We start from the raw sequence: 11,133 nt of genomic DNA on the forward strand, positions 1-11,133 counted from the left end.
ATTTTCTTCATTGTTTTAAATTAGTGAGAAAATGGAAGAGCAAATGGTTCTTACGATTAAGCAAAGGTGAAGCATACAATGTAGAAAAAACAATAGACATCAATATGAAAGAATTGTCACATCTTAAACTTCCAAAGCTCTTGGCATATGGTTTTGAAAAGGTTGCAACTGCCACAAACAATTTTCATAAATCTAATAAGCTTAGGCAAGGTGACTTTGGTCTAGTGTATAAGGTAAATTCATTCTTGCTAACTACATTGATTTTGAAGTTACTGTGTGTACTTGTTTTGTCTGTCATTGTGTGTAATTATTGCAATTGGTATTTTCATTAAGGGGATATTGCAAGATGGTCAAAAGATAGTAGTTAAAGACTTTCTAGAGCATCTACATAAGGACTAGAAGAATTTATGAATCAAGTCATTGTCATTTCTAAGCTTTAACACTGAAATCTTATAAAACTTCTTCGTTGCTGCATCAAAGGAGGAGAGAAGATGTTAATCTATGAGTACATGCCAAACAAAAGTTTAGATGCATTTATTTTTAGTTTGTTTATTCAGTCCCCTATTTTCTTTTCATCTCATAAGAACTTTAATCCTATGGTACTTTTTTTTCCTTTTTTGTATTTAGCATTTATACGTTCAATAATACCATATCCTTCCCTTTTCCTTTGTAGATCCCTCAAAAAATAAACTCCTAGATTGGAGAAAGCGCTTTACCATAATTGAAGGGGTAGCTTGAGGAGTACTTTATCTTCATAGAGATTTTAGACTAAAAATTATACACAGAGACTTAAAGGCAAGCAACATATTGTTGGATGATAATTTGAACCCAAAAATATTAGATTTTGGTATGGCTAGAATTTTTGGAGCAAATGAAGATCAAGCTAGTGCAAGAAGAGTTGTTAGTACCTATAGTAAGTCTCAATTTTGCCCAATAGTACTACAGTAAAATAAAAAGGAGTGTTATAATGATTAATTATTTTACTTAATAATGTAGTGGATATTTGTCTTCAGAATATGCAATGAAATGATTGTTTTTAGAGAAATCAAATGTCTTTAGTTTTGGAGTTTTACTACTAGAGATTGTTAGTGGCAAAAGAAACTCAAGCCTTTATACCAATGAGGATTCACTTACCTTTTAAGGATTAGTAAGTCTCTATATTACATTGCTTTTCTTAAAGCTTAACACAATGCCTATATGCTTGTTCTTAGCATTACTTTTAAATGCAACTAAATTTAGGCATGGAAATTGTGGAATGAAGAGAATATTACAACATTAATAGATCATATGATATTTGATACAAGCCTAGAGAAGGATATATTAAGGTACATACACATAGGACTTTTGTGTGTGCAAGACCTTGCAAGAGAAAGGCCAAGTATGAGCACTGTGGTTTCTATGCTTAACAGTGAGATTGTCAACCTTCCTCCTCTAAAGTAACTTGCATTCATCCCATGGCAGAGCTTGTCAAGTTCAGTTTGTAATGAAGAAACTCAAAGATTGTTTTCAAACAATAATGTTAGCATTATGGAAATACATGGCAGATAACCATATTGGCTACTTTGAATAAAGTAATTCACATTTTTAGTTCTCTAGTGTAACTGCATGTATAGTCTGATGTTTTCTAGAAAAAGAGGATTCTCCTCCGCATGCATGGATTTCTTTTTATTTGAAATCATTCTATGACTTGTAATGCTTTTTAGATCAGAGATGTCAGATAAAGTGGCCAAGGGCTATATCTATATGCAATATGCAATTATGTCAACAAATAAACTAAATGCATATATCTATGCAATTTCTTTGGTGCCAAATATCTATATGCAAATGTAAAGGAACCTAGTTCATCTTTTACAATTCCAAACCATTTGTGGAAGAACATATCGAGAATTTCAATGCCACCAAAAATTCACAGTCTAATTGGAGGTTAGGGGTGCAAACAGTAGCAACTAAAGAAGCATTATTCAAGAGATCTTGTACAAAGATCCCTTACGTCTAGTTTGTGACAAGGAGAAGGAATCTATAAAGCATCTTCTCTTTTTCTATCCTTGGACTAGGAAATGTTGGTTTGGGAGTGAACCGAGTCTTTATTTTAGTAAGAAGAATGTGGTAAGAGGTATGGCTTTCCAAAATGTTAGGTGGTGGTGGTAAATTGAATGAGCATAGGAAAGCTGTTCTAGCCATTATGTGTTGGTAGATTTGGAGGAGTTGGTGGAATTGGGTGTATAGAGGTGAGAAGATGGGCACTGATATAGTGGTTAGGATGGTTAATTCTCAAGGAAATGAATTTTGGAGAAGCAGAGTTGATTCAACTCCTTCCACCAATTGAACCAAGTGCCCCTCGGTGGAACTGTTAATAGCATATAACAATCCAATCATTATAATGACTTCAATTTAACTATCTTAGAATTTGAATGAGACATCAAGCCTAATAAGACATTAATTAATTTAATTTTTAAATTTTAATTAATTGATTTTGTAATTTAAATAGAGTAGGAAAATGTGAGCCAGAGTCTAAACAATAGAAGCTATCAACTCAAACAAATAAAGAATAAAATACCACAAGTCCTCCATGGTAAAATGCAACAATAGCAAAAACTATTTCCCCTAATATGGGTCACACCAAGCAAGGCACATTCTGAAAGGATTCAATAGTTGAAGTAATATTGACAAAATGTTCTATACGGCTACTCAATAATAGGATAGCTTTCAGGCATATAATAGAAGACCAAACAAATAATAAAAGGACAACCTTAATAGGCACAAATTAAAACAATTTGGTCTATTCTAACCTATAAATGATAACATATGAATACTTTTCCGTATTCAAAAACCCACATGCTAAAATCTAAATAGGCATCAACCATTCTACTCTAAAACATAAAAACCCTAATGGCACCCAAACATATTGAAGGAAAGATGAATAACAAACTAAATTAGCCACAAACACCCATATTCCTTAGCCTTAATAGTGAATCTGAAATGGCATGATGCTCAACCCAGAAGTGTTGGCTCCAACCGCACAGTGATGGCAATATGCTATGTATCCTCGATTCTTTGATGGAACTCGGATTGATTTGGTCCTCTAAGATATTGTCCTTCAAGTGATTTATAAATATCACAGAGAAATTTAACTTCTAGAAAGTGAAGATAATAGAGAGCAGATGAATAGGACAACAAGAGTGAAGAACCATGCAAGAAATATGACATAGAGGGAGTCGGATGGAGTTGGCTTTCTGCTACTATATAATAGTTCGAATGCTATGCTCTGTTTAATTGGATTTGATATTTTAAATTTGATAATTTTTAGAATTATAACTTTAATTTAAGAATGGTTTAGATTTTCAATAAAGAGATAATAAAAGGAAAAAATAATGGGAAGAAACTCACTCTAAGTCAAATTCCCTCTTTTGTGAAAACTAGCATAGATATCCATGCATTGCACAGGTTTAAGTTAATAAATGAGTCTTGCATAATTTAGATTGAATCATCTTTTAAATCATGTTTAACTTAATAATATTGCGTCATGCCTCAAAAATAGAGAGTGACTGGCACGAGTGTGAACCACTTCACACATCCCCGTAAGCCTTAAAATGAAAATGCAGTCCATTTTTAGAAGAAGAATAAATCAGACTATATAAAAATTCTAATAGTATTGTAAGAAAGTTTCAATGTTTTTGTAGAAATTTTGGCAAAATCTCCTCTGTAACTACGATCTCCCGAAAATTCTATAACAGAAATTTTTTACAGATTATAGTATAAATCAGGAGCATAGCTCCTTCTAGCCAGTAACTAGTATACAAATCAAAATAAAGTCTATCAACAATCTATGTGAAGCACTAATCTTTCTTGTAAATCAAACTACATATGACTTATATATTTACATCAAAAACAATAGTGCCAACCAAAATTTCCACCTAATGTAGTTATATTGCCCTTCAGAGGTAGATGGTGGGATCAGTGTCAGTTAACAAATCTGAGGCCAAAATAAGTTTTCTAGTGAATAGCATTCCCAAAGTAAAATTTTTAAAATTTAAATCAATAAACTCTAATAATGGTGTAAACTAATTAAAAATAATCCAACAAAACAAATTTGTAAGTCTGTAAGTCGTAACCATAGTTGTAAAATGAGAGTAAATTGAAAGCAATTTATGTTATCATGCTTAAAGAAAACAATTTACTCACATATAAATCATAGTGGTATAATTACTAGCCAAAATCATGTAAATTTTCAAAACACATATTAGTCAACATTTAAAATTTTAATAACTCAACAGAACATGTAACAAATGTAGACACACAGTCCACAAGGATAAATAACCAAACGCGGTTTATGTCATGAGAACAAACGTGGACACACAGTCCATGAGAGTAAGTAACCAAATGTAGCAGAAGCTATGAAACAAACGTGGACACATAGTCCACGAGGGTAATACTAACCAAATGCGGCTTAGGCTATAAAATCAAATGCAGGTACAAAGGCCACGAATATCAAACATGATAACAAAGCCCACGAGATAAATTAATTAGTTTTTAACCACAACGCGTTATGGGCTAACGAAATTGCCATTAGCAGTAGTGTTCTATTTAGTGTAATGACCAAAATAATAATAATAATAATAATAATAATAACAACAACAATAATAAATCTCCTGATTTATATTTTCTTTAAATTAGTTTTATGAAAAATGGAAGGGTGAGTTACTGAAATTTATGCTAATAGCTTACTTGAAGGTCAAAAGTTTTAATTTTTATTAATAATAAATTAATTTTATTTATTTTAAAATTATAGGAAAATTACCAAAGTATTTATGTCTTTTATGTTATTAGAAGAAATTTTGGGCCTTCTTTTATAATTTTTGCAATTTTATAAAAGATCAGATTTATATTCTCTCTTTCGGTCAATATGGACGCACCGCCTTAATTTTCCCTTCTCCTTCGGCACTTTCGAACTCTCCAGACCTGGAGAGAGAGCTCGTTCATACTCTCCGTTCTCCATCTATCCTCCTTGCGGATCAGCTCGTGTGGACAGGTGTATGAGATCCGTCTGCAGCTGCCGTGAAGCCTTGCCGTGAGTTCTTCCCCTGTTTATTGTTCGTTTGCTGTTCATCTGTGTCCCTGTTCGTTCTTGTTTTTTTGGGTGTTGCTGGAAGTCATTCTCCCTTGTCGGTCTCAAAATAATTTTGTAGAAATGGCAAGTTCATTCGCTTATTCATCTCCTTCCGTCCAAGCTACTGTGGCTTAGTGTATGAGGTTCCTTTCTTCTTCCCCTGTTCAGCGCGACAGATTCAACCCTCTCCCTTTCATGTTCTATGCTAATCGATTGAAGCGAGTGCTGTTGTTCGGGTAACGGGTTCTTGGTCACTTACTCTGCTGTCAGCCTCCACATCCTTCTCTGTTATTAGGGGTTTTGTCAAACTCACAGCTTCCTTCATATTGCTTGCGGCCATCGAAGACCATGAGTGGCAAGAAACTTCCTCTTTAATTTCCCTCTGTCTGTGTGTTGCTTCGTGGTTGCTGCCATGGTTTCATGATTTTCTTTTCCCCAGCTCCTGTCGATTTTTTTTTCCCATTCCTGCCGTCGGTGGTTCTAAGGTGAGAAGCTTCAGTCCTTCTTCTTAGTTGCTGTGTGTGCGTACTGTAGGTTAAATTATGGAAATTTCCTTTTCTTTTCTTCAATCGTATGAAATGTGGCGATAGGAATCAGGAATTCTTTGTGCTTGAGATTGATTTTTCTTTTAAGGAATACATATTTGGAAAGCTGAAGTATGATTCAAATATCTCTAAATTATAAAGTTGTAGGAGTTGGAATAGAAGGAGAAGGAATTGGTTTGAGTTTAAGAATTAACGTACAAGAGTTACTTGGCAAAATGTTTGTTAGAAGAAGTTTTGCTTGATTTTATATTTCTTGATATTTCATGAATTCTTGTGAAAAGTATGTTAGTGTGGGTGTCATTAATTTATGGACAAAATTCAAGATTGCTAAGAAATTTTTATTGTGAAATTTGCTTGTAATTAGGTGAATTCTTGAGCGTGGATGGGTGTTGATAAATTGTGTGATGAGAGATTTGAATGTTATAAAGCCCTTTTGAGGGGTTTGGGAAACTAGCTATGTTCATAAAGAAACTCTAGTATAAATTTTGATTCCGAAGCTTTAAATCTATAATCGTTATATACATAAACACACACACACACACACACACATATAATATATAGATGAGTTAATATTGGAAGAGAGTTTTGAGCATTGTTAGAAGTTTATTAAGACTCTAATATATTATATAGGGAGTTTGGAAGGAGAGGAAATCGATTAGTGTGGGAAGAGGAGAACCTTGTGTTTTGAGAAAATTGGAGGTAAGTGGATAGCATCCCAACTGAATTTTTTTAAATCAAAATTTCTTTTACTAGAATATTATCTTTTTCTGAAAATCATTTTAATAGCATTAATGTGATTATTGAATTTTTTTTATTAACATTACTTTGAGAAATAAGTTTTATCAAATTTGAAATGTTATTTGATCAATTAAATCAAATTTGGACTTTGATTATGAGATTTTTATTTTATCAAATATTGAATTGATACAGAGAATGATTCATGCGAGTTTGACTTCGAAATTTTTTTTATTATTCGATAAATGCACGCATGAACATTAATATAAAATTTGATTCTGACAAGTTTTAATGCTTAAAAGTATTCATACGAGTTTGATTTTGAGAATGAGAACTGTATCTGGAAAGTGATGATTTTCTCGCATGTTTGAAAATGATTTTAAAAAGGGATTTTATATAGAACACTGGTTGCTAACGGCAGTTCCATTAGTTCTTGGCGCGCTATGGTACACCTCGCTAGCAGGGTGTTTATAGGAGGTGCTAGCCCCGTGCGATGGCCAACGCATGTGAAACGGAGGGATGGTTATTCGCGAACATTGTACTCACGTTTGTTTTGTGGCTTCGGCTGCGTTCGGTTACATACCCTCGTGGATTGTGTGTCCACGTTTGTCTTCGTGGCAAGAGCCACGTTTGGTTATTTACCCTCGTGGACTTTGTGTCCACGTTTGTTAATTGTTCTAATAAGTCCCTGTAATATGAATTTAATTATTTGATGATTTTACATTTTATTGATTTTTAATTAGTGAATTATTTATAATTATTTATTTTATTTATTTACTTTCTTGCAATCAAATGATTATAACATTTGGTATGATATTTTAATAGTTCAAGATTTTATTTAAACTTTATAAAATTATTTTATTTTTGAAATTTATTAAATTTTTATAAAAATTGTTGTTTTTTTAATTGCATAATTGTTTTAAACTTTTTTTTTATTCGTGTTCAATTATTTATTGTTAGGACGTTATTCACTGGAAAAGATATTTTAGTCTCAGATAGTATAATTGAACTCGTGACTCAAGATATCCACTGAGGAGTTTTATTGCTGAATTGAAGTAGAAGAATTATTTTAGTCAAATCCTAATTTGATGAAAAATTTAAACTTTATAACTACGTTGGCGTCTGGCCTTAGGTGCTCCACATAGACTACAGGTAAGATCCTTACATTTCTTTTAAAATTGAATATTTGATTTAATTTTGTAATAATTTTTAATTACTCTATTAGTATGTTTAATGTATTAATTTTAGAGTTTCTCCGATCAAGGCTTAAGGGATATGAGTTTTGTGTCCATATCCTGTGCCGGTCACATCTGATTTTTGGGGTGTGACATTTAAAGTCCTTTTAAAAACCACATTTCAAATATGCAAGAAAAATAATTATTGCTGTAATAAAATTACCATTCTCAATGCCAAACTTGCATGATTTGTTTCAATTCTCAAAATTTACAAAAATCATACTTTATAGTGAATATACTAAACTTGTAGTAATGGACTAGCCAATACATTTCAAAGCTTAGCAACCATACAAAAATGCTTTCATCAATCTTGAAAATACATTTTTGAAAATAAATAAATGCATGTATCATAATTCATTTGTCTTCATTAATATTTCATAATTTTCAAAACTAATATAATGCATAAGAATAAAATATTTTAGTAAAAGATTGTTAAAAATAAATTAAATGAAATACTATTTACTTACTCGTTAGAGTTTCAAATTTTCAAAGATATCCTTTTCTTTACTTTTGGTCAAGGTTTCATTCTTTCTCACACCTATAAATAAATAAATTTTTTAATACAACTCCAAATCAACCCCATCATTTAAAATTTTAAAATTAATATTCATGCTTTAGAAAGTTGGCCCATGTATCATCATTCATGGTTTCCTCCAATTTGTCCTAACCATGCCAATCTATTCTTCTTGAGACAAAATTTTTCTACTAGGTATTTTACCAAACATTATATAGGCATAATTTATCAAGCTAATATTAATATTTTCCTCCTAAATTCCAACTTCCTGAAACCTTGCAATATCACTAATTCTAGCATTTTCAAATGGAACTCCAATCTGCAACATCATCTTTCTTTCTTGTACAACCACAATATCCATTTAAACTAAAATTTTCTTTGCTCTGCGTGCACGTATAGTCACAAGGAAAAATGAATTTCTGAACTTCAACCCTCAAACCACAATTATCATATATTGTTACCAAGTTCAGATGAGTTCCAAGCTTAAGGTTTCAGTTTTCTCTTCTCTATAACAACATAGGCGATGACAGAGCAAAATAAAGTGCTGTAACTACATACACAAAGCAGCAACAGCGCACGCACACTCACACGTACGGCTAACTCATAAATGGAAGGTCCAAAAATTCCTCACCTCAACTTGACTAGCCCAGACAGCGATGGATAGCAGAGGAGGAGGAAGAAGGTCCTTAAATACTGAACAGAGGAGAGAGCCGATGCTGCACACGTTATGGGATGGAGAAAAAATGAAGCTTGCAGTAGAATAGGGGAGCAGAAAAACTGGATGCTACTCGCAAGGAAACACAGCAAATGAATCAACAGAAACAACCCAGACTTACTACAGCACCACCGTAGCTCCAGCAACTCGGTCTCTCGTCCCAGCAGCCACTCTAAGGTGACGACACAGATCGAGCCGATGATGGAGAAGGAGAACAGAAACAGGGAACATGGAAGGAATGAAACAGCACAGCCACAAGCTTCACTCTCACTGCAACCACTGGAAACATTGAGGGGAAGAAGAGTCGGTGAACGCTGGAACAAAAAGGAAGAGAAATCACAGCCTCTCTCTCTCTCGCGTGTAATCTGGAATAATCCCAAAAGGGAAGGAGAATTCTTCTTTTTATTTTATATCAGAGATAAAGGGGGCAGTTCTGTAATTTCACAAGATAAATAAGCAGAGGAAAAATGAAACCCCTTATGGACCTGCTCAGATTCAAACTTGGGATTAAGTAAAAGTATATTAACATAGCTACCACTGCATTAGCTTTTTCTATTGGCATAATTGTCCCAAAATTTAATATAAACGCACTTAAAATAAATTATCTTATATATATATATATATTTAGTTTATTTATCAGGGTTATTACATATTGATCCTTTCCAATAGTTAAGAAAAAAAAAAAGAATTACGATAAATAAATGAAATACAATCAATGTAAATATATAAATTTGGAAAATTATTTGTTTATATCTTTCTCTCGATTGGTAAATAAATCCAAAATTTCTTACCATCGAGGTGGAAGACAATTATAAAATAGATTTCATAATTTTTTCTTCAAAATAATTTCAAATAAGATATTTTAAATATATGAATAGATATTTCAATCAAAGAAATTGCTTGGGCATTAATAATTACATTGACATGTTTTCATTGGTGAATGAGAGATCATTTAAAGTATTTTATCTGAATATTATTTGCAAATTAATATTTATCAAATGGTAGTTAATTTAAAATTATTTGAAAATTGGTCAACAAATGGTCTTCTTAAAATTGTTAAAATCAATTTTTTATCACAGCATATCTGCTTATTTGGATTAGCTAAATAATCAATTTTTTGAGTTAAAAAATTAATTTTTTTAAAAAATTACCCAAACACCAGTTTAAGTAGGTAATTGATTATTGAGAGAAAGATTAATTTTTTTTTCTTAAGCTACCTCTGTGAGCTTCTAGCATTTGAATGAGAAGGGGGAGAATAAAAAAAAAAAGCTGATCAAAGAAAATGTGGAAAAATTATAAGAGAAGCCCAAAAAAATTATAAAAAAGGCACAAAATTTAATAAAAATAAAACCAAACTCTCTTCACTTCTCTATTTTTTTCTTAGTAAAATTTAAATTTTGAATTCTCAAAAAAGTTAAAAGCATAAGTTCTTATCAACCATCACCCTCCACTTAGCACTTACTATAAAACTAATTTAAATAAAATATTACTTGGTAAATAAAAATTAATTTAATTTAATTTAAAATTTAGGGTCATTATAAATATTATTGCAAAAGTCTAGAGAGAGAGAGATTTTATGTCATTTGTTATGTTGCCAAAATTTCAAGGCATTGCTTAACATTTTTGTCAAATATGACTGATATTTGTTATATCAATAGAGACCAACTTATATATTATCATCTTTATTAGTTATTGTAAAATTGATATTTGGTATTTAAGAATTAAATCTTTCTCTTTTATTAAATTTATTTGAACTAAGATATATTGAGTTATTTATTTACACAAATTTAAATTGTTAATATTAATATAATTTAAATTTTTATAATTTAAATAATATATTTTACTTCTTAAAGAAAATTTAATAAATTTAATAATATTAGTTACAAATTTATCAATAATTTAATTTTGAAAAAATATGTCCTTTTTGGTAATGTGTACAACTAAAATTGATTTTGATTAAATCATCCAAACATTTTCAATTATATTAAAATCAATTTTAGCAAAACAGTATCCAAACAGATTACATTATAACATAATCAATTATAATCAAAATCAATCATATTAATCAATTATTTTTATAATTAATTATACCTAATTGAAATCTAAACGGGCTCTATAATACTGTTTGACGTTTTGCTCTCAAATAGAAAAAGCAACTCTGCGAACATAAGAAATTGGCAAAGTTCATGACTAAAAAAAAAAAGGGATCAAATTAAGAAAAAATAAGGATCAAATTAAGCCAAAAACTATAACATCAGTTATTATCATCTTGTTGAGGCATA

The sequence above is a fragment of the Prosopis cineraria genome, unplaced genomic scaffold, assembly GCF_029017545.1.
Source record: "Prosopis cineraria cultivar Desert tree isolate PC_DT_omini unplaced genomic scaffold, ASM2901754v1 PC11, whole genome shotgun sequence".
In the NCBI taxonomy this organism is placed as follows: domain Eukaryota; kingdom Viridiplantae; phylum Streptophyta; class Magnoliopsida; order Fabales; family Fabaceae; genus Prosopis; species Prosopis cineraria.